The sequence below is a fragment of the Schistocerca americana genome, chromosome 2 (genome assembly GCF_021461395.2).
Source record: "Schistocerca americana isolate TAMUIC-IGC-003095 chromosome 2, iqSchAmer2.1, whole genome shotgun sequence".
In the NCBI taxonomy this organism is placed as follows: domain Eukaryota; kingdom Metazoa; phylum Arthropoda; class Insecta; order Orthoptera; family Acrididae; genus Schistocerca; species Schistocerca americana.
The window spans coordinates 947,685,224-947,707,073 of record NC_060120.1 but is presented as its reverse complement, the minus strand read 5'-3'; positions in this window follow the sequence as shown (position 1 = coordinate 947,707,073).

Below are 21,850 nucleotides of genomic sequence, written 5' to 3'. Positions count from 1 at the left end.
TAGTCTGTAAAAGTAATGGACAAGAACTCATGTAAGGCAATATATATATATATATATATATATATATATATATATATATATATATATATATATATATATATATATATATATACAGGGTTACTACAAATGATTGAAGCGATTTCAAAGCTCTACAACAACTTTATTATTTGAGATATTTTCACAATGCTTTGCACACACATACAAAAACTCAAAAAGTTTTTTTAGGCGTTCACAAATGTTCGATATGTGCCCCTTTAGTGATTCGGCAGACATCAAGCCGATAATCAAGTTCCTCCCACACTCGGCGCAGCAAGTCCCCATCAATGAGTTCGAAAGCATCGTTGATGCGAGCTCGCAGTTCTGGCACGTTTCTTGGTAGAGGAGGTTTAAACACTGAATCTTTCACATAACCCCACAGAAAGAAATCGCATGGGGTTAAGTCGGGAGAGCGTGGAGGCCATGACATGAATTGCTGATCACGGTCTCCACCACGACCGATCCATCGGTTTTACAATCTCCTGTTTAAGAAATGCCGAACACCATGATGGAAGTGAGGTGGAGCACCATTCTGTTGAAAGATGAAGTCGGCGCTGTCGGTCTCCAGTTGTGGCATGAGCCAATTTTCCAGCATGTCCAGATACACGTGTCCTGTACCGTTTTTTTCGCAGAAGAAAAAGGGGCCGTAAACTTTAAACCGTGAGATCGCACAAGACACGTTAAGTTTTGGTGAATTGCGAATTTGCTGCACGAATGCGTGAGGATTCTCTACCGCCCAGATTCGCACATTGTGTCTGTTCAATTCACCATTAAGAAAAAATGTTGCTTCATCACTGAAAACAAGTTTCGCACTGAACGCATCCTCTTCCATGAGCTGTTGCAACCGCGCTGAAAATTCAAAGCGTTTGACTTTGTTATCGGGTGTCAGGGCTTGTAGCAATTGTAAACGGTAAGGCTTCTGCTTTAGCCTTTTCCGTAAGATTTTCCAAACCGTCGGCTGTGGTACGTTTAGCTCCCTGCTTGCTTTATTCGTCGACTTCCGCGGGCTACGCGTGAAACTTGCCCGCACGCGTTCAACCGTTTCTTCGCTCACTGCAGGCCGAGCCGTTGATTTCCCCTTACAGAGGCATCCAGAAGCTTTAAACTGCGCATACCATCGCCGAATGGAGTTAGCAGTTGGTGGATCTTTGTTGAACTTCGTCCTGAAGTGTCGTTGCACTGTTATGACTGACTGATGTGAGTGCATTTCAAGCACGACATACGCTTTCCCGACTCCTGTCACCATTTTGTCTCACTGCGCTCTCGAGCGCTCTGGCGGCAGAAACCTGAAGTGCGGCAGAAACCTGAAGTGCGGCTTCAGCCGAACAAAACTTTATGAGTTTTTCTACGTATCTATAGTGTGTCGTGACCATATGTCAATGAATGGAGCTACAGTGAATTTATTAAATCGCTTCAATCATTTGTAATAGCCCTGTACATATAACGTAAAGGGAAACATACTCACGAAATCATGTCATGTTCTGATCAACAAAGAGAAGGGGTGACCCAGAGTTCATTGTCAACAGTTTTTCGTTATCTAGCGGAGGACAATTACAAAATAGCACAAAACAACACAGAACGCTCCCGTGATACCTAGAAAGGACGGAAGCTAAAATGAGGAGTTTCTACTAACAAACTAGCTGGTAGGTAAAATACTACGAAGTTCTACTCACCAGTACCTGGTGAGCTAACTGGTTCCCACATGTCGAGAAAATGGTCAAAAACCAGCTGTATATGATCATCTAAGGGAATATTTAAAATTAATCACCACCGGTCCCTCATTTACCATAAAAGTATGAAAAACATTCTGGTAACAACTCACATCATCCAGTCTTAAATTATTTATCATTTCCCAAAAAAATGCAACATAAAACAATTTTAAGGCTTAGAAAAGCACTGCAGAACTAGATGGCAAGGGGACGCACTTAACATCGCAAGCGCTCGCACTGGATGTGTACTAACAGGTGGCTCGTGAAGACGCAAGTGCGGAAGCGCCATATAGAGAAATGGAGCGAAGGTTCATGTGGAGCGCGCATGCGCATCCGCGGACGGCTAAACATATAGAACGATAGTTAGGCTGACGGGAAAGCTGGATGATCCCTTAAATGAGTTTAAAGCGACGTAAATTTCTTAAAAAGTATTGTGTCAACACTGCCCATAGAAAAACAGCATGTTAATGATTGTAGAATGGTTCAAGGATGGTAGATATTAAAACTTCCAAAGTATGCCATACGATGATAGTTTATAAAACAGCCAGGCTCTAGAAAAGCGTGATGCGCTTTACAGGAATCCTGCTCGATTTAAAATCTAGTATAATGATAAAAAACTCACAAGATACGATAATATGTGCTACTGACTCAGCCTACGGCAAACAGTAGACTGGTCCGTTATTCATGTCAGGAACAAGCCGAGATGATGTTTGTGTACGGCCAAGCAGATGGAAACGGTCGATGGGCAGCACGGCTATACCAAAACAAGTACCCTCAAACAACATTTCAAGCCATTTTTGGGCGTTTCTGTGATCATGGGTCCTTCCAGGAAACCGGCGGACTGTCTGTAAACCAAATTTGGTTCAATTTGTTCAAATGGTTGTGAGCACTATGGGACTTAACATCTGAGGTCATCAGTCCCCTAGAACTTAGAACTACTTAAACTTAACTAACCTAAGGCCAACAGACACATCCATGCCCGAGGCAGGATTCGAACCTACGACCGTAACGGTCACGCGGTTCCAGACTGAAGCGCATAGAACGCTCGGCCACACCGCCCGGCACCAGATTTGGAGGACCGCGTTCTGCCTCTCGACCATTTCTATCTCGGCCTGTTCTCGACATAAATACCAGTCCATTCTGCTGTTTACAGTACGCTGCATCAATCTCACAGCCTGCAACACACAAGGAACCCACGGCACGTGGTCGGAGGAACTATCGTTCATCAGCACCATCTACCGTGGCAATGATGTATTTCCGAACGTATGTTAATAGCACTTTTTATTCCACTTCTAGTCAGGAATCCGTCCCTGCGGTTTGTCGGTTTTATTAATGTTCACCCTGTGTTCCCCATGAAGGACGAAGTTACTGAAGACGCAAGGCACAATTCTCCATACAGTCAAGGCTAGTGCTATCAATTGATCTACGACCACACGATCTATTCCCCATGAAAGGAGAAATTATAGAAGGTATACTTATTACAGTGAATGTAAATACTGTCACTGTACATATGGCAATGCGATACATTCCTCACGAGGGAAAAAAATATAAACATCAAAGGTGAGTAGAAAGTATGTTAGTGACGAGTGCGCAAGATTGATCCTGATTCAGACAACGTGAATTCTATCAAAGAACTTCCGACAATGTGGCATATCCTCCGTGAGGAACAAAACTATAGAAGACACAAGGCGCGATCCTCATTCCAGTCAAGGTGAGTGCTATCAACAGACCTAAAACTATGCGATGTATTCCTCATGAGAGGAGAAATTATAGAAGGTAAAACATGGTATCCTTATTACAGTGAAGGTAAATACTGTCACTGTACATATGGCAATGCGATACATTCCTCGCGAGGGAAAGAGATATAAGGTGAGTAGAAAGAATATTAGTGACGAGTGCTGTAAGTCCACATGGCCATTTACATGTCCACACCCATGTTAAATGTCTGGCCTCTACAACCAGCCCACATCGCCGCTCATTCGGCAATTACATAGAGCGGATGTGCAGCAAGTTGAACAGGATGGTTGGATGGACAGGAAAATATATAACCAGAATAACAAAATTGGTACTTTTGGTAAATTAAATACCGTGCCTTCAAAAGTAAGCTTTCGATATGCCTAAAACAGTATGTATTACAAGTATGCACATCGACAGTGGGACGAGGACATTTAAAGTAAATACAAGTCGAAAACTAGAAGCTGCTGAGTGAGCTGTGCAGAGGTGCGTGTTGGGAGACTGAGAAACAAACAAATGAATCAGGGAGCAGAGTTGAATGGAAGGCGTGAATATGACTGCAATGAAAGTAAACTAGAAGTTGATGTAAGATGTAACAAGGTGAAAGGAAGCTTAGGGTGATTCCCAGAGATTATCAAATATCGATACTGTGACATAACCGAGCGAGGTGGCACACTGGTTAGCACACTGGACTTGCATTCTGGAGGACTACGGTTCGAAAACACGATTCCGGCCATCCTGATTTAGGTTTTCCGTAATTTTCGTAAATCCTTTCAGGCAAATGCCGGGATGGTTCCCGTGAAAGGACACGGCCGATTTCATTCCCCATCCACCCGAGCTTGTTTACCATCTCTAATGACCTCGTTGTCGACTGGACGTTAAACACCACTCTCGTCCTCTCTTCGCCTACTATGACCAAGTGGAAATACGGTAGGTAAATGAGAAGGAAAGAATGAAGGCAGTAACACATGGAAATGTCTAGCAGAGGTCTTTACACAATAGCAGCTGATGGTGATTATGCTGATGTGCAATCTGGGAGCGTTTATTATGTTTTTTACTTGTATTTTTCATTACGCTTTTAGATTTACTGTTTAAAAAATGGCAGGCAAACAACCCTACCACAACAAAGGTCAGCATTTAATAACGATTGTGGTGTTGCTCACGCTGCTAAATACTGCATTTTCGGGCAACAACAGTCATATTATGTGGCAGGTGTCATTAGAGCACAGTTAATAAAGTCATTTCATGTAATAATCAAAACACTAGGCACTCATCCTTTTGTGTTTCCCACGCTGGTCTCGTATTATCATGGCTCAATCGTTGAAAATCTAGGTGGTTATGATTCCAAGCTCGGATGTAAAGAGGCCTAGGTTTTTTCTGCTATATTCAAAAGTTTTGTAGATGCGCTTCACAAACCATTCTTGAAGATTACACTTTTGCTGGACAATGGTGATGTAAAAAAATAATCAGCACTCCGAAATTAAGTTACACTTCCTTTTAATTGCTTTTATTGCAATATCACGTAAACACAAAACATCACTTCACAATACAAAACATACTTGAAAACATCTCTCTCACAGTCACTGTTATAGTCCACATTTTATAAGCGGACTACGTTATGCGTCTTTCCAACATGACGTCCAACACTTGCCTTTGTTTAGGTCCGACACTCTAACAACTTAACAACTAACTAACAATCGCTTACGCGCCCAAAAATCAGAGTTACAAGTACGTCAAAGACCATAGTGACAAAAGAAAGAATACACATAAGAATAATATCATTGCAATATAAACATATCGATGTATCACAAATGAAATCAAATCTGAATGTTGTCTCAGAAATATGTCAACTACTTTGCAGAAACACAGTAGAATATTACTGGTATCGAGAGGTTCAGGTGAGGTGCCGTAATGGTTGCGTAATCCAAGTACCATTACAAGTTCTAGCATATAAAGGTAAACGCGATACTCCGTATTATTAAATGGCTGGAACGGCACCTAGTTGAAGTCTTCCGTCTTCCCTTGTAATGGATTCCAGGGCAACAAAAATTGGATTTTCAGTATTTCATACAATTATTGACAGAATTTATAAATTTAAAATTCTCTCATAATCTATACATCAAGATGTATAAGAAGGGGTCAAAAACTTTCCGTTTCAGGGCGCTGCTGCAGCGTTTGATGCAACGTAGCGTGATTCTAATGCGGGTATGCATCGAAATATAAGCAAACGATTAGTGTAACGTTGGTGTCTTTCCGAAGTGCTTGCGGTAAACGTGGAAGCGTGAACTATGCCAATGTTATTACCAAATACGTTCAAACAGGACTAACGTATTGTTATCCTTCGAGTGCAAAGTTGCAGCCGACGAAAGCTGTTGCCACCACTGGGAACCGGAGTCGAAAGCGTCGACAGTGCAGTGGTGTTATACGTCATCCCCTCGTCCCAAGAAGTACAAGAGTCATCCATGTGCTGTTCTTTGATTATCTGGGCCCATTAGAGATTCATTTCAAGGAACCAGGTGTCTCCATGTAGTGGGACGCGAAATTGAAGCGTCACTCATCCACCAGTGTCAGCCCAGTTTGCAGGTGAATATAGGTTTAATTTAGCTTTTTGCTTATGTATTTTTTGTAATATTTGTAATGGTTGTGAATTGTCTAAAGTTTGTATTTATTTTTTATGTTTCGTGTACGGAGAGGGCGGCGTAACGAACGGAGACAGCATCTTCGCTGCCGGGACCAGAGAGAAAATTGCTGGCCACTATACGTCGCGGGTCGACAGCCAAAGAGCAACAGAAGATCCTGAAACCGAGTTGTTGCGTCGTGGTTCTAAAAACTGAAAAATTGAGAATTTGTAATCTTTGTACAACAATGACGTCATAGAAAGTTTAATCTTGTTGTAAATGTTCAGTTCTGTCTTGTCAAAGCTCAGGTTCACGTCTATATGTAGGAAGATAATAAACTAGTGGATGCTACTAAAGTTTAAATACGTGTTCCGAGAATTTATTTATGAAGAATTATGTGAATGAATTAATAATATATTTGACAAGATCATTAATTTTGACAACGTTCATCGCGAATTTGAGTCTTGAAAGTTTATGCAATGTGGTTCTAATATTTATTAAATCAGATAACTTGCGTTAATACAATTTCTGGGAAGAAACAAACGACATCTAAATTGAAAAAAGTTTACGCAAACCAATTGGCCTGAGTGACGTAATTCTGCGCATACGACTCAAATGATGTTTTACAGTTTCGTGCAAGAACCATTCAGAGACAATTTAAAAAGAGTTTAAATAATTTTGAAGTGTGTTGTAACTGACGTAGGTGACGAAGTCTGCACATGGTCATATGTCCAAAGAAAATAATTTATACAAAACTTACGTCGTTACACTACATCTATTACTGGAGAACGGTACTGCGCAACGCAGGAGGAATTACAGCGTGGCATTAAGGCGAAGCGTCTGGGAACTAAATTAAATGGGTGTGAAATCTTATGGGACTTATCTGCTAAGGTCATCAGTCCCTAAGCGTACACACTACTTAAACTTAATTATCCTAAGGACAAACACACACACCCATGCCCGAGGGAGGACTCGAACCTCCGCCGGGACCAGCCGCACTGTCCATGACTGCAGCGCCTGAGACCGCTCGGCTAATCCCGCGCGGCGTCCGGGAACTATCAAATCGATCTCCAATAGTGACTGAGGAACTCAGTTCGGCAGGATATGTGGGAATTTTTTGAACATCCGCCCGAATGATAACCATCTTTTTCCAAAATCGAAGAATTTTCTAGGCAGAAAGCACTATGGAAATGAGAACGAACTGAAAGGTGACACTAGCGACTAGGTGAACAACTTGGCAGCAACTGAGTGTACGGAAGGCGTAGGGAAGCTTATGGGGCGCGCTATGTCATATGTTTAAATTTGAAAGGCTACTATGCAGCAAAATAGCTAGATTGCTTGCTGTAAACAAGTTTGCTTTCACTATCTTGATTAAAACTGTGTGGAGAAACAAACGGTCTTTCTTTTCAGAGTGAGTTTTCTATTTCACTAAATGAGAAGATTTCTAATGTGCTCGTAAAATGGGACAATATTTGAAATGAACAGGAAGAAATAAAGAAGTACGCTTCAATGTGGACGTAATAAAGATTTAGAAGCGATAGTTCTGAAATTATAATAACTAACACATCTTGTCTCCTAAACACCCTTTTAAAAATTGACTGTGGACCATGAGAGGTCGATGGCCGTTACACACCGCTGCGCATTGGAGGGCTCGTCGAACGGGTAATACAGGCGTCAACAACTCTTTTTTTCCAGTCAGTACGTTTGACAAGGATAATGGAATGTAGTCTAATTAAGTCGGGTGATGCTGAGGGAATTAGATTAGGAAATGAGGCACTTACAGTAGTAAAGGAGGTTTGCTATTTGGGGAGCAAATTAACTGATGATGGTCGAAGTAGAGAGGATATAAAATGTGGGCTGGCAATGGCAAGGAAAGCGTTTCTGAAGAAGAGAAATTTGTTAACATCCAGTATTGATTTAAGTGTCAGGAAGTCATTTCTGAAAGTATTCGTATGGAGTGTAGCCATGTATGGAAGTGAAACATGGACGATAAGTAGTTTGGACAAGAAGAGAATAGAAGCTTTCGAAATGTGGTGCTACAGAAGAATGCTGAAGATTAGATGGGTAGATCACATAACTAATGAGGAAGTATTCAATAGGATTGGGGAGAAGAGAAGTTTGTGGCACAACTTGACCAGAAGATGGGATCGGTTGGTAGGACATGTTCTGAGGCATCAAGGGATCACCAATTTAGTATTGGAGGGCAGCGTGGAGGGTAAAAATCGTAGAGGGAGACCAAGAGATGAATACACTAAGCAGATTCAGAAGGATGTAGGTTGCAGTAGGTACTGGGAGATGAAAAAGCTTGCACAGGATAGAGTAGCATGGAGAGCTGCATCAAACCAGTCTCAGGACTGAAGACAACAACAACAACAACAACAACGTTTGACACGTATTTGTTCAGCCTGCAAACGTCATGCTGACATTGTCGACAGGCTGGAAAAACATTCATTCTATACGAGGGTAATGCGTGTCACTGTGTATGAGATGTTCCACGATACAACAGACGTCTGTTCAAATCTCCCGATTCTGGATATTCGCGGAGCAGTGAAAGACATGTGCTCTGAAGTGTCTTGAGTTGTATTGATTTGCATGCGCGTTGAACCATAATTTCTAATAAATCTATCGATTAAGTGTAAACGTCTTCAGAAACTTTGCTGTTTCTCTCTTGAAACTCTTTCGAAAAGGACGCTTAAGTGATCCGAATACAAATGCCACAACAAGTTTGGCTTAGGAGATTCGTATTTGTAGCAAGATTACAATAGAAACAAAAGTACTTAATTAATTTAACTGAAATAAAGTCATAATCAATATGGATGTAGTGACATGCAAAGATATTGGTGAAAATCGTTCAGGACTAGCAAGTCCGCAGCTAAATAAATACGTCGCGACACATGAAAATTTGGCAGCCTGGGACTTCAGCTCGCAATCTGTGCGTATTACAAGTAGTCGCGTTAGCTAATTTTTCCTTTTTTAACTTTATTTGGTTGCTGTTTCTATTCTTTTCTTTTATTTTTTCTTCGGGAATCCTTCGTCCCCTTTACCCTATTCTTGCTCGCCAATTTTGCCTTCAACGAGCCATTAGGAGAAACAATTCTAGCGGCAAATTTTGCCATCTATAACCTTGGAATATCTTCATTTTCGTGAACATGGTGATCTTTGGAAGGATAAAATAAGTTCTAATCATCTTGGGGTTGAAACTCTTTTTTCTCGTGTTGGCTTTAACAATACATAAGTTTTTGGACAGGGTCCGCCTTCAGCAAAACACAATTTTGTTTTTTAACCCAAATATATTTCACTGCAGTTGCAGCATCTTAAGTGGGCTTTTATTTTAAGGTTTTTTTACCACATGGTGTGGTTTTCCTGATGTATTATGCTTCTATAGTGACAGTTTTGTTTCACAGTTTATCATCTGCAACCACTTAAACGTTTTCTTATCCCTCATCTTCACCACAGTCTAACACCATATATGGAGCTGTCACTGTTACTGTTTCACTGTTTTACAGCTGGAAAACGTGTAACTGGTTGCAGATGAAAAACTGTGAAACAAAACTATCACTGTAGAAACATAATACACTCCTGGAAATTGAAATAAGAACACCGTGAATTCATTGTCCCAGGAAGGGGAAACTTTATTGACACATTCCTGGGGTCAGATACATCACATGATCACACTGACAGAACCACAGGCACATAGATACAGGCAACAGAGCATGCACAATGTCGGCACTAGTACAGTGTATATCCACCTTTCGCAGCAATGCAGGCTGCTATTCTCCCATGGAGACGATCGTAGAGATGCTGGATGTAGTCCTGTGGAACGGCTTGCCATGCCATTTCCACCTGGCGCCTCAGTTGGACCAGCGTTCGTGCTGGAAGTGCAGACCGCGTGAGACGACGCTTCATCCAGTCCCAAACATGCTCAATGGGGGACAGATCCGGAGATCTTGCTGGCCAGGGTAGTTGACTTACACCTTCTAGAGCACGTTGGGTGGCACGGGATACATGCGGACGTGCATTGTCCTGTTGGAACAGCAAGTTCCCTTGCCGGTCTAGGAATGGTAGAACGATGGGTTCGATGACGGTTTGGATGTACCGTGCACTATTCAGTGTCCCCTCGACGATCACCAGTGGTGTACGGCCAGTGTAGGAGATCGCTCCCCACACCATGATGCCGGGTGTTGGCCCTGTGTGCCTCGGTCGTATGCAGTCCTGATTGTGGCGCTCACCTGCACGGCGCCAAACACGCATACGACCATCATTGGCACCAAGGCAGAAGCGACTCTCATCGCTGAAGACGACACGTCTCCATTCGTCCCTCCATTCACGCCTGTCGCGACACCACTGGAGGCGGGCTGCACGATGTTGGGGCGTGAGCGGAAGACGGCCTAACGGTGTGCGGGACCGTAGCCCAGCTTCATGGAGACGGTTGCGAATGGTCCTCGCCGATACCCCAGGAGCAACAGTGTCCCTAATTTGCTGGGAAGTGGCGGTGCGGTCCCCTACGGCACTGCGTAGGATCCTACGGTCTTGGCGTGCATCCGTGCGTCGCTGCGGTCCGGTCCCAGGTCGACGGGCACGTGCACCTTCCGCCGACCACTGGCGACAACATCGATGTACTGTGGAGACCTCACGCCCCACGTGTTGAGCAATTCGGCGGTACGTCCACCCGGCCTCCCGCATGCCCACTATACGCCCTCGCTCAAAGTCCGTCAACTGCACATACGGTTCACGTCCACGCTGTCGCGGCATGCTACCAGTGTTAAAGACTGCGATGGAGCTCCGTATGCCACGGCAAACTGGCTGACACTGACGGCGGCGGTGCACAAATGCTGCGCAGCTAGCGCCATTCGACGGCCAACACCGCGGTTCCTGGTGTGTCCGCTGTGCCGTGCGTGTGATCATTGCTTGTACAGCCCTCTCGCAGTGTCCGGAGCAAGTATGGTGGGTCTGACACACCGGTGTCAATGTGTTCTTTTTTCCATTTCCAGGAGTGTACATCAGGAAAACCGCACCATGTAGTAAAAAGCCATAAAATAAAAGCCCACTGATGATGGTGCAACTGCAGTGAAACCTGTTTGCGTTAAAAAACAACATTGTTTTTCGCTAAAGTAGGACCCTATCCAAAAACATATGTAAAATAAGTTCTCTTGACAAGATTAAAAGTTTAAAACGTAAATTTCTTTCCTAGAGCACGATTGTTCACTTCGTCCGTATCGAAAGTGGTATTTTAACATAACTGAGTTATGAAGACATTATAAATAGCATTGTTAGTCAGAAGTAAAGAGGCAAACGTTGATTAACCCACGCAGTAAAAGAGTGAGAATGCAATGTGCACTCTTATTTCCGTTGGGGAGTCAAGATCATAATGTCGTTCTATCGTCTGCCACAGCTGTACATCATATTAATTCTCCTGCCGCTAATCGGATCGATCAACGCGCTGGTTTAACTCTTGTTCGTGAAAGGATCTGTTGTACCTGCCGACAGCTGGATTGTATTTCCAATGAATTATTGTTTCATTTAATGACTGCTGCGAAAATTTTCTTGCAAATAGCTGGACGGTGCTTCTAAGTCCCAATTTGATTGGGGATTTCGTTCTAAACTGCCTGTAATTCTGCTAAGTTCGAACGTTTCCGTGGTCCGAAGTCTAATATTACATCTCGACGTTCTGTGTTCAATCATACGGATAGAATTTAGGCTCGTAGGAAAATTTAAACTTTGAACTGATGTCCAAACTTTTACCGGTTTGTCAAACAGCCTGTTTTTAGAATGAGATTTTCACTCTGCAGCGGAGTGTGCGCTGATATGAAACTTCCTGGCAGATTAAAACTGTGTGCCCGACCGAGACTCGAACTCGAGTTCGAGTCTCGGTCGGGCACACAGTTTTAATCTGCCAGGAAGTTTCAGCCTGTTTTTAAACTACCTCCTGATGCTGCCGATGAAGCTCGGAGAAAAGCATGAAGTATGCATGAGAGCAGCAGAAGGCTGCTTTATGTACACTCTGGCAGATCCTGATGTTGTGGCGGGGGAATGCTGCAGTTGTTCTGGAAAATCAGGATTACGTTCGAAAGACGCAATGTTTTTGTCTGATTCGGCACATCGCAGGCTCAGTGCTGTTCCGACAAAAAGGGTTGAGAAGAAGACCAAAAATCTCCTGAAGTAAGTTTCCTTGTCGCGTGAGCCTATAAGAGTCTTACTTCTTATCGTGCTGACCCCACTGGATTATATGGCCTTCGGTAGATCCTTACGGAAATCTTAGACCTATTGTCAGGAACACTGGTGCTTCGACATGCCAAGTAGCAAAATATGCTGCTACTCTGTCGAGTCCGCAAGTAGGTTGGTATATACGTAACATTAAGAACTCGGCGGATTTATTTTGCCAGTTACAGGAGTTGCATTTTAAGGATTCTGATATTTTAGTAAGTTTTGATGTAGTGCCTTTCTTCACTCGCGTTCCTGTGATTCATTACTGTTAACTGAGGTTACCTTTGTTGTTGAGTTGCACTAGCTATTGCCCGCGGCTATGCTCGCATAGCAGTAGTTTTGTTATGGTGAGTGATGGTAAGTAAGTAAGTAAGCTATTGTATGTGCAATAACGTCAGCTGCCTTCCCGTGTCTCGTTGCTCGGGGATGCATAGCATGATGCATAGATGCGTCCCCCTCACTTAAAGGGTTGCAGTCGAGCGGTGCATCCACGCGGACGTAGACAGGTGCGCGCATCTGCGCATAGTGTTAATGAAGTGGCTATACATGACACTGTGTACATTATGCAACAAAGTTAATAATTTATTAACATGGGGACGTTCACCGACGTAAGAAAATGTGTTCCAGCCCATACTTCACACTTTTAACTGTCGACATTTCTTTTTCTGCTTTCTAAAGTAGCCATGTTCTTCCTCAGGGTGCAAGCTATCTCCATACATAATTCGATCGAAACTGGTTTAGCTGTTTAGTCGCGAAAAGGTAACAGATTTACTTTCACACGTATCATGTTACAGTATAGAAGTATGGATTAGACATGTTGAGGATTGTACAAGTATTTTGTTCAGAATGTTGAATCGTACTACGTAGAACATAGTCATCGATAAACGCATTTTCGCAAGTATGATGATGTTCAAAAGTCAAACGATAAACGGCTTTTTCAAAGAGAAAATAATTTCCCTAATTCGCATAATATTTTACAAATCAACAAATATCTTCTAGTATACACTTTCTGAAGTAGGTTATGTTCTTCCTCGACGATCAGGCAATCTCCACACCAGATTTCATTACAATCGGTTCAGTAGTTTAGTCACAAAAAAGGTGACACACAAACATACTTTCGCATTTAAAAAACTTTAAATCATGGTTCTTCTTTTGCCGTGATCAGATATTCATGAAATAAGGCCCATAAGTTGCCCCAAGCTATGCTTACGTTACCTGTGAATATTCAATTAAAATTGGTGTAATGAGATCGAAAATTCTGAGTGAAATACGAGAAACTACAGATTGACACGGTGGCTTTAAATGAAACTTTGAATCACGATAGCTTTTTTTTCGTCATCCGTGTTTGATGAAATAAGCCTCTATGTTGCCTCATGTTACACGAAGGTTCCTTGTGAAAATCCCAGGAAAACTCGTCTAGTAGTTTTGAAGATTTGCATGTTCAGGCAGACAGACGGACACCACAATTTAATTAAAATTTAAATGACAGTATCTTTATCATCGTGATCCGATTTTGATGAAATAAGGCCTACACCTTGCCCTAAGCTACAATGAAGCTACCCGAGAAAACCTCGTTAACATTCGTTAAGTAGTTTTGGAGATTAGCGCGTTCAAACACACAGACGGACAAACATGATGGTTTTAGATAAAACTTTAAATAACGATATCTTTTTTTCTTCGTCCGCGTTTGATAAAATGAAGCCAATATGTTGCCTCAAGCTGCAATACGTCACCTGTGAAAACCCCATGAAAATTTGTCTAGTAGCTTTGGAGATTGGTATGTTTAAAAAGACAGACATGACGGTTTTAGAATTTTATTATTACTATAGTCGCTGATGCCTTGACTTGCACTTATTTTTTATTCAAATACTAGTTACATGAATAGATATATGAAGTTGCGGTGGGGAGCCCTTGACACCTGCTGCTGCCAATCTACTTATGGCAGATTTCGAGGAACACATCCTGAAGCTGTCGGCATTAATCCTGCGTGCTTTTCAGATATATATTTTGTTTTTTTTTTTGGCCTCGTGGAAGTGAAAACTTAAACAGATTATTAAATTCAATCCACCCGAATATTTATTTCGCAACGGAGGTGGAAAAGGATGGCTGCCCTACCTTCCTTAATGTGTTAGCCAGGACTGAGACTGATGGAACAATTGAACGTACAGTTTATAGGCAGCCAACCCTCATTGATCTGTCTCTTCAGGATTATAGTTGTCAGCATCCGGCTCAGCGTGACTGGGTACTTTGTATCTTGGTACTTTGGGCCCACGTCATCTCAGACCTTGAAAGTACATCAACTGAATTCGCCCATCTCCAAACCACCTTTCGCCAGAATGGTTACAGTGGAAGACGCATCAGGCGCGCGTTACGCTGTCGACTTACCGTGATGAAAATAACGAGGTGGTAGAAAATACTGCGGCCTTTTTGCCTTTCGCAGGTAGCATTTCCAACGCGACTGGTCGTATTCTGCGGGAGGATACTGTGAAATGCATTTCTCTATCACCATATAAGATTAGGGCCTTGTTTAATGTCTGTAACGTATGATTTCTGTTTGTGTTAGGTAGTGTCTATCCCTATCCCTTGCAGTTGTGGCATTTCATATATTGTTGAGACCGTCAGGACAATGGACGACCAGTGTATTGAGCATTCGTGTCACGAACACTTACAGCAGCCGAGCAAATCTCCTATTGCTGATCATTGTCTTTGGATCGGACATCCTATAAGATACGGAAACATTGAGATTCTGACAATGCACTTCGAGCTTCTGGGATAATGTTATTAAGAAAGCTGTTGAGGTCAAATTCGCTAATGCCCTTATAAGTAGAGATGGAGGTTTGTGCTTAAATTCTGCTTGGTATCCTACTCTCTCCTGTTCAAACAACAGAGGGACAGAGTAAATGCTACCTTACCTGTTGATAATTAATATTCACTATCGATAACCTGTGACATTGGTCATATTTGGTTGTGTGGTGGCACTAGCGTGTACAATGTGTGTGTTGCTTTTCGGTGTATGTCCTGCGTATCTATGTTTTAAATTTCATTGCACAGCGCTCTCTCGTAGCATTTGTGCACTGAAAATGGCGGGGTGTGCACCTGTCGAAATATCGGTGGCCGCTACCCGGCTGCAAATCCGCAAGTCGTGTGAACGGCCCGTTAGTTAATTCGGTATCCCAGGAGAAACAAAAATTTTATATGTGCATTCCTCATTATTCCTCCTATTTCACCCTCAGCCCCTCTTCAGGAATCTGGTGTATTTTCTTCCCTTGAGACACTTAACACGTATATACTGCACAGGCAATACCAATCCGTCAGTTAGTCCAAAATCGGATACGGCGCATAAATATGGTGAAATATTATTCTTCATTTCTACTTGCTAGATAAGAAACACACCGTCCACTTAACTGCTGCAGGATGCGTCATCTAGGACCAGTTTCCATTTCAAAAGCAGCAGCCGTTGATTTTCTTGGCTGGGTTCTCCGGACCGCATTAAGCGCGACCCATCTGGAGATCCGGTCTCGAAATTTCCACCTACCAGTGGGCGATCCTGTCCAGCCACACCGGGCCCAGAGGACACCTTGACGCTCTTCAAGTTCACTTTCCGCGGTCAACAACACAGCTCCAATAGCGAGAGCATTTCACTCTCGTTCCACGTTTTGGCCGTCTACACTTCGGTAGCATTCAGTCTCCTGCTTCTTCTTCTTTTTCTTATTCTTCTTCTCTTTATTTCTTTGAGTCAACAGTCTTCCGACTGGTGTGACGCAACTAGCCACTAATTCCTCTCCTGCTCTAACCTCTACATCTCAGAGCAGCACTTTCACCCTACGTCCTCAATTATTTACTGGATGTACTCAAAAAAATGGTTCAAATGGCTCTGTGCACTATGGAACTTAACTTCTGAGGTCATCAGTCCCCTAGAACTTAGAATTACGTAATACTAACTAACCTAAGGACATCAAACACATCCACGCCCGAGGCAGGATTCGAACCTGCGACCGCAGCGGTCGCGCGGTTCCAGACTGAAGCGCCTAGAACCGCTCGGCCACACCAGCCGGCCCGTCCATCATCGGTTATTTTTCACCCAACGCAGCAGAATTCCTTAACTTTATCTATTTAGTGATCACCAATTATGATGTTAAGCTTCTCACTATTCTCACTTCTGCTGATTCTCATTGCTTTTGTCTTTTTCTGGTTTATTCTCAATCCGTACCATGTAATCGTTAGACTGTTCATCCCATTCAACAGTTTCTGTAATCCTTCTTCACTTTTAATGAGGACACCAATATCATTAGCGAATCTTATCACTGATATCCATTCACACTGAATTTTAATTCCACTCTTGAACCTTTCTTTTATGTGCGATATTGCTGCATCTCTGTGTTACAAACTCAGTACCTCCATGTCAAATAAGAGCTTAAAGCTAGGCACCTCTTCAAGGGACCTACGCCTTCCGTTAAGAGGCAGCGCACAGTCTGGATGGAAGTATCTTAATTGTGGTCCCTCTCTTTTGAGCCCAACCCGACGGATACATATGGTAGATCGGGGAAAACCACCGTTCAGGCTGTGTTGCTGGCGGGGCCGGAAGGTGCTAACTGCCATACCACGTATCATAAATCTCATTGGCTCAGCATGAATTGTTTGTACAACCAACCTACACAACCCATACCTCAACGTCCACTTCACTAATAACTTCCGATCTGAAGCTTAAAGTTAGGCACCTCTTCAAGAGACCTACGCCTCCTGGTAAGAGGCGGCGCACGGCCTGGATGGAAGGGTCTTAATTGTGTTCCCTCTCTTTTGAGCCCAACCCGACGGATACCTATGGTAGATCGGGGAAAACCACAGTTCAGGTCGTGTTGTCGGCGGGGCCGGGAGGTGCTTGCGCCGATGTACTCTACTAGAAGCCTTGTAGACTCAACACAAACCGTTAGCGTCATTACCTTTATTACTATTACCAGAAGTACCCTTTCATTAGCAACTTTGAGCCAAGCACAAAATCAGTTACCTCTCTATTGTATATCGTAAAAAGTTTAGCAGGCTGGACATGGCGGTTTTAGTCTCAGTTCCTAGCTTTAACGTACCCTAACCTCTCCTAGTTACGTTGGTTTTTAGGATGGTAGACGTTAAGGGCATGGTGAGCGATGGCCAGCGTCTTGAGGGTCATTCCAAGTCCCGGGCCGCCGCCCACAACCAGGTGACGGGCAATATTTTCACTATCTCGTCTCTATTCAATTCTCTTCCTTCCTTCTTTCTAAATATTTAATTTCGTTTTGTTTATTAGTATCTCACTTGTTTTTGAATTAGTTATAAGTTTTTGTAATGCTGCACAAAAAAGATATCAAATGGATGTAAACATATAGAGCCCGCCTCCACGTGACAAACGGTGTGAGTGGGGGATGGGAGCCGGGATGGTGTTACTTTCAGTCACACCGGACCCCAGACCCAGTCACAGCGGCTAAGTGGCAACATACGATCCACCATAAGAAAATAGTCGGTGGGTCTTACAAAAATAAGTAGCTAGTGAAAAAAAAAAGTGTTACAAACTTTTACTCCGGTTACTTCGTTCATGCTCTTCGGGTCTTGTTTCTCGTACATATTACCCGTCTTTTCCTACAGCTTACTCGTATTTTTCTCAGAATTTCGAACATGTTGCACAATTTTACATAATCGAGCGCGTTTTCTGTATCGATATATCCAATGAGTGTGTCCTGATTTTTCCTCAATCTTGCTTTCATTGTAAAGCGCTCAGTAGCGCAGCAGTTAATGCAGTATCGTACTCCATCAGTCTCTGCTTCACGTCGAACGGTGAAGTCTTCCATTGCCGTACAATAATATAACAACTTAAGTTGCCAGATTATTTTCTTCGTATTCCTGGGGTTCTCAAACTGTGCGCATAATATTTCTTGATTTATCAGCCGTATATAATACTTAAATTACGCACTTTGCATTTCACTCATACGTAGAAGAGTGAAGTATTATTAAAACATTGCATTCAGTCAGGTAACATTAAGACGTTGCTTCGTCTTTAGCATATACAACTACTGATGTCGTAGGAGAGACAGTCACACCTTCTGAATAATAACCCCCTGATGGATAAAATAAAGTTTTCTGAGGGGTAGAAACAACAAAGGGACTTTTATGATTTGGTCACTAAACTACAAGGGTTGTTCAACAAGTGAAGGAACAAGAGCCATTAAGTATTTAAAGACAGCTTGCTAATAAAATTCCGTCTCCAAGTAGATCGAAGCTTTCAAACGCCGCCAGTAGATGAAGTCAGCTAGTCAGCTGTGCTGCTGCCCTTCGAAATATAGTTTTAAGTTGGAAGCCTTGAGATATAGGTAGTCGGCGATTGAAATGCGAAGTGCTATAAGATTTTTGCGTTTAAAAAAAAAGTCCACAGCTATACTACAGCTCCCATTACAGGTAGTTCACGAAGCGGGTGGAATGCCACAAAACGAGGTGTCTTTGGTGCCAGGTGTTTTATAAATGAAGAAGTTGTGACAGACGAGAAAAGGTCAGAAGGTTAATAATGTCCATCTCAGGTGGCAACGTGAGCCGTGTGGAGAGGTTGATTCAATCGGTTCCTCGCATTCGTGTGAAACCTGTTACACAACAACTCAACTTCTTCTCCACTGACAGTGCACAACATACTGGACTACGGGAGGTCTTGTTCTCACCTGGTACCACAGTACCTCACTGACGTGAGTAAAGCCAAGGGAACGACTTTTCTGTGCAGCACCTGATGCGGTATCAGGCAGCGGGTGTTCGAATCATTTATCGTATCGTCACAGGGTATGAAACATGAGTGCGTCATGCGACATTTAAGGCGAAGAAAGCATCATTGTGATGGCGACACCCATCTCATCCTCACTATATGAAGAGAAAAGGAAATAATGGGATTTGCCAGGAAAGAAATGGCCACAGCTCTTTGAGACACACAGGGTAAACTGGTGGTTCACGTCCCCACCGACAGAGAGAGCCTGAATGCAGATAGTCAGTGTGCCACGATGGAGCTGATGCAGAATGTGATTCGGAGTACACGACAAGGATTGCTTTCGAAATGTTTCCTGTTGCTGGACAACAGTCTGTAAACGACATCGTCTGCGAGCCAGTGGTTAGTAGACACCGACCTACCCCTGATAGCATCTCAGATGTGTTCCATCGGGTTCATCATGCGACTATTATGACCGAGACATCAACGTGAGTTCACTATCATGCTCCTCAAATCATTGTAGTACGAGTTTGGCCCTGCGATGCTGACAGTTATCCTCGTGGAAGACGTCACTGTTGCCAGCAGACATAAAGCACGCAGTGACGCACATCGTCCGCAGTAACGTTGACGTAGTCCACAGCTGGCATTGTAGCTTCGATTACTACCACACGTCTCGCTGAATCCTAGGTGCATGTCCACTACATCATAATACTCCCCCCCCCCCCCCCCCCCCCAATCGGTATGCGTTCGTGGGCGGTGTATGGTTCGAGCAGTCGTTCACCTATATGACGGCGTATTCGAAGCATCGATATGGTGACTTATACGACCGGGCGACACGTTTACATTGATCCACGGTCCAATTTCGGTGACCTGTTATCCACAGCAGTCGTCGTTGGGTCAACAAAAGAATATGTAGGAGTTGCCCCTCTCTGCGAAGTCCCATTTTCGACAATGTGAGCTGAACGGCGCGCACAGAAACACTTGCAGCACCACACCAGGATTGTACTCCCTTCAGATCTGCCACAGACCGCCGCTTATCCTGCGTTACGGAACAGGCAAACCTCTGACCTCCACATTCTTCGATGGGTTGTGGACGTCCAGCGTCTTGTCATCTACTCGTCTTTTCATCATCCTTAACCACTTTCCTTAGGTGCTCATGACAGTAGCACGCGAACAGCCGACCATCTTCGCCCTTCCGAGATGCTCGTTCCCAAGCGCCAGATCCGTAACAATCTGTCCTTTGCCAAAATCAGTGGATTTCTCCATTTGCGGTCCGTAACATCGCTAGAATGATTTCCCTTCTTCTATGCTCCTCTGATATATTTTCCTTAGCGAGGCATATGCCCAAATTGCCACCAGGCCACATTCAGTCTGGCGGTAGGCAGAGCTGATGATGTGATAGTCGTCAGTGCATGTGAAATTGGATCTTTCACTACGGCCAAAGGCTCACTCGTCAGGCTGGGACCCTTACTGGGTAAGATTACTAGACCAGTTAGAGAGGTCCCAAAAAGAAATGGCTTGTTTCGTAGTGGTGTGAAGCAGAAAATTTTCTCTGACCTACAATGAGGCGTGCAAAAGCAGTGATTGCAGTCCTAACCAGCCTCTTGATAGAGTGTGATAACATAAAATTCTATCTATAACCCATAAATATTCGGAATATCCTTGAATTTACCAATCGACAAAGATCACAGGTGACTAAGATTAGTATTTCAAAACCCATTGAAATTAGATGCTCAAAAAAAATGCTTTAAGCTAACTTTCCCCTGCAACCAGAGACCATCATGGGCTCGCCTAGATCATAGAACTGACGTCTCTTGAGGGCACAGAAATTATCCAGACCTCGGTTTTATTATTGCAAGTCATTGGCAAGATAGGGAAATTTCTGCCAAAGCTTGCTGACCGTTAGTTCGAAATTCATGCTACGGTTTGTTCGCCGCGGAGGAACACTAAACCGTACCGCGATCCTCAAAATTGCCGCCAATCCAGTTCCCGTGGAGAGGCTTGGCTTTACTGGTCGGAACATATCGTAAAGACCAGCCAAGTTAGGTTGGCAACGGTGTCTTATTTCTACTGCCTGAGTGGTACTGTTTTCGGCGTATGAATTAACGAAAGAGACGGCATATACGCTCACTAGGTCTCAGACGGAAGACTTCATGATCAACACTAGCTGCCGCCATTTTCGAGTTTGGTACGTGTTCCGGTGCTTGGTAATAGCCACCATGAACCGTGGAGCTGACGTTAGTTCTGACTCTGAACAGTAATACATTTCGTATTTACGGTCCTGATTCCTTAGTTATGTTTCAACTAGCATCTTGATCGTCATGCGTGATTAAGCTTTCCTTCCTTCCGCGGTACATAAATTTGTGCCGCATCTGCCTGGACTTCATTCAACGTAAATCGTTTGGCTGTTATTTATTTCCTTCTTTCTTCTCATTTCACACTCACTCTCTCAAGAAAGGAGTTGGGACGATTATTCATTACCCTCTTGCAAATTACAATACTGGACGAAAATACACTAGAGACATTCGTAGCTGCACTGTAGCCGGTTCTAGCAAACCCAGCTTTACTTCTAGAGGAAGTCGAGCAGTACAACACACACTTTATTAAAACTTGAACAAGATAGTATACTTAACTTGGAAACAATACCTGTCCACATGAATATTACATACCTAATTGTTAGTATCGCTGAACACTTTATTTGAGCTCCTGGTACAATTTAGAATGACACTATCGACTCAACGAACAACTGACTTTAAATTTCTATTGAGCTCTGACTTCTAATCCAACTCGCGCTGCTGGACTTGAAGTAAGACGATGCTGTCGTGAGCATCTATGGA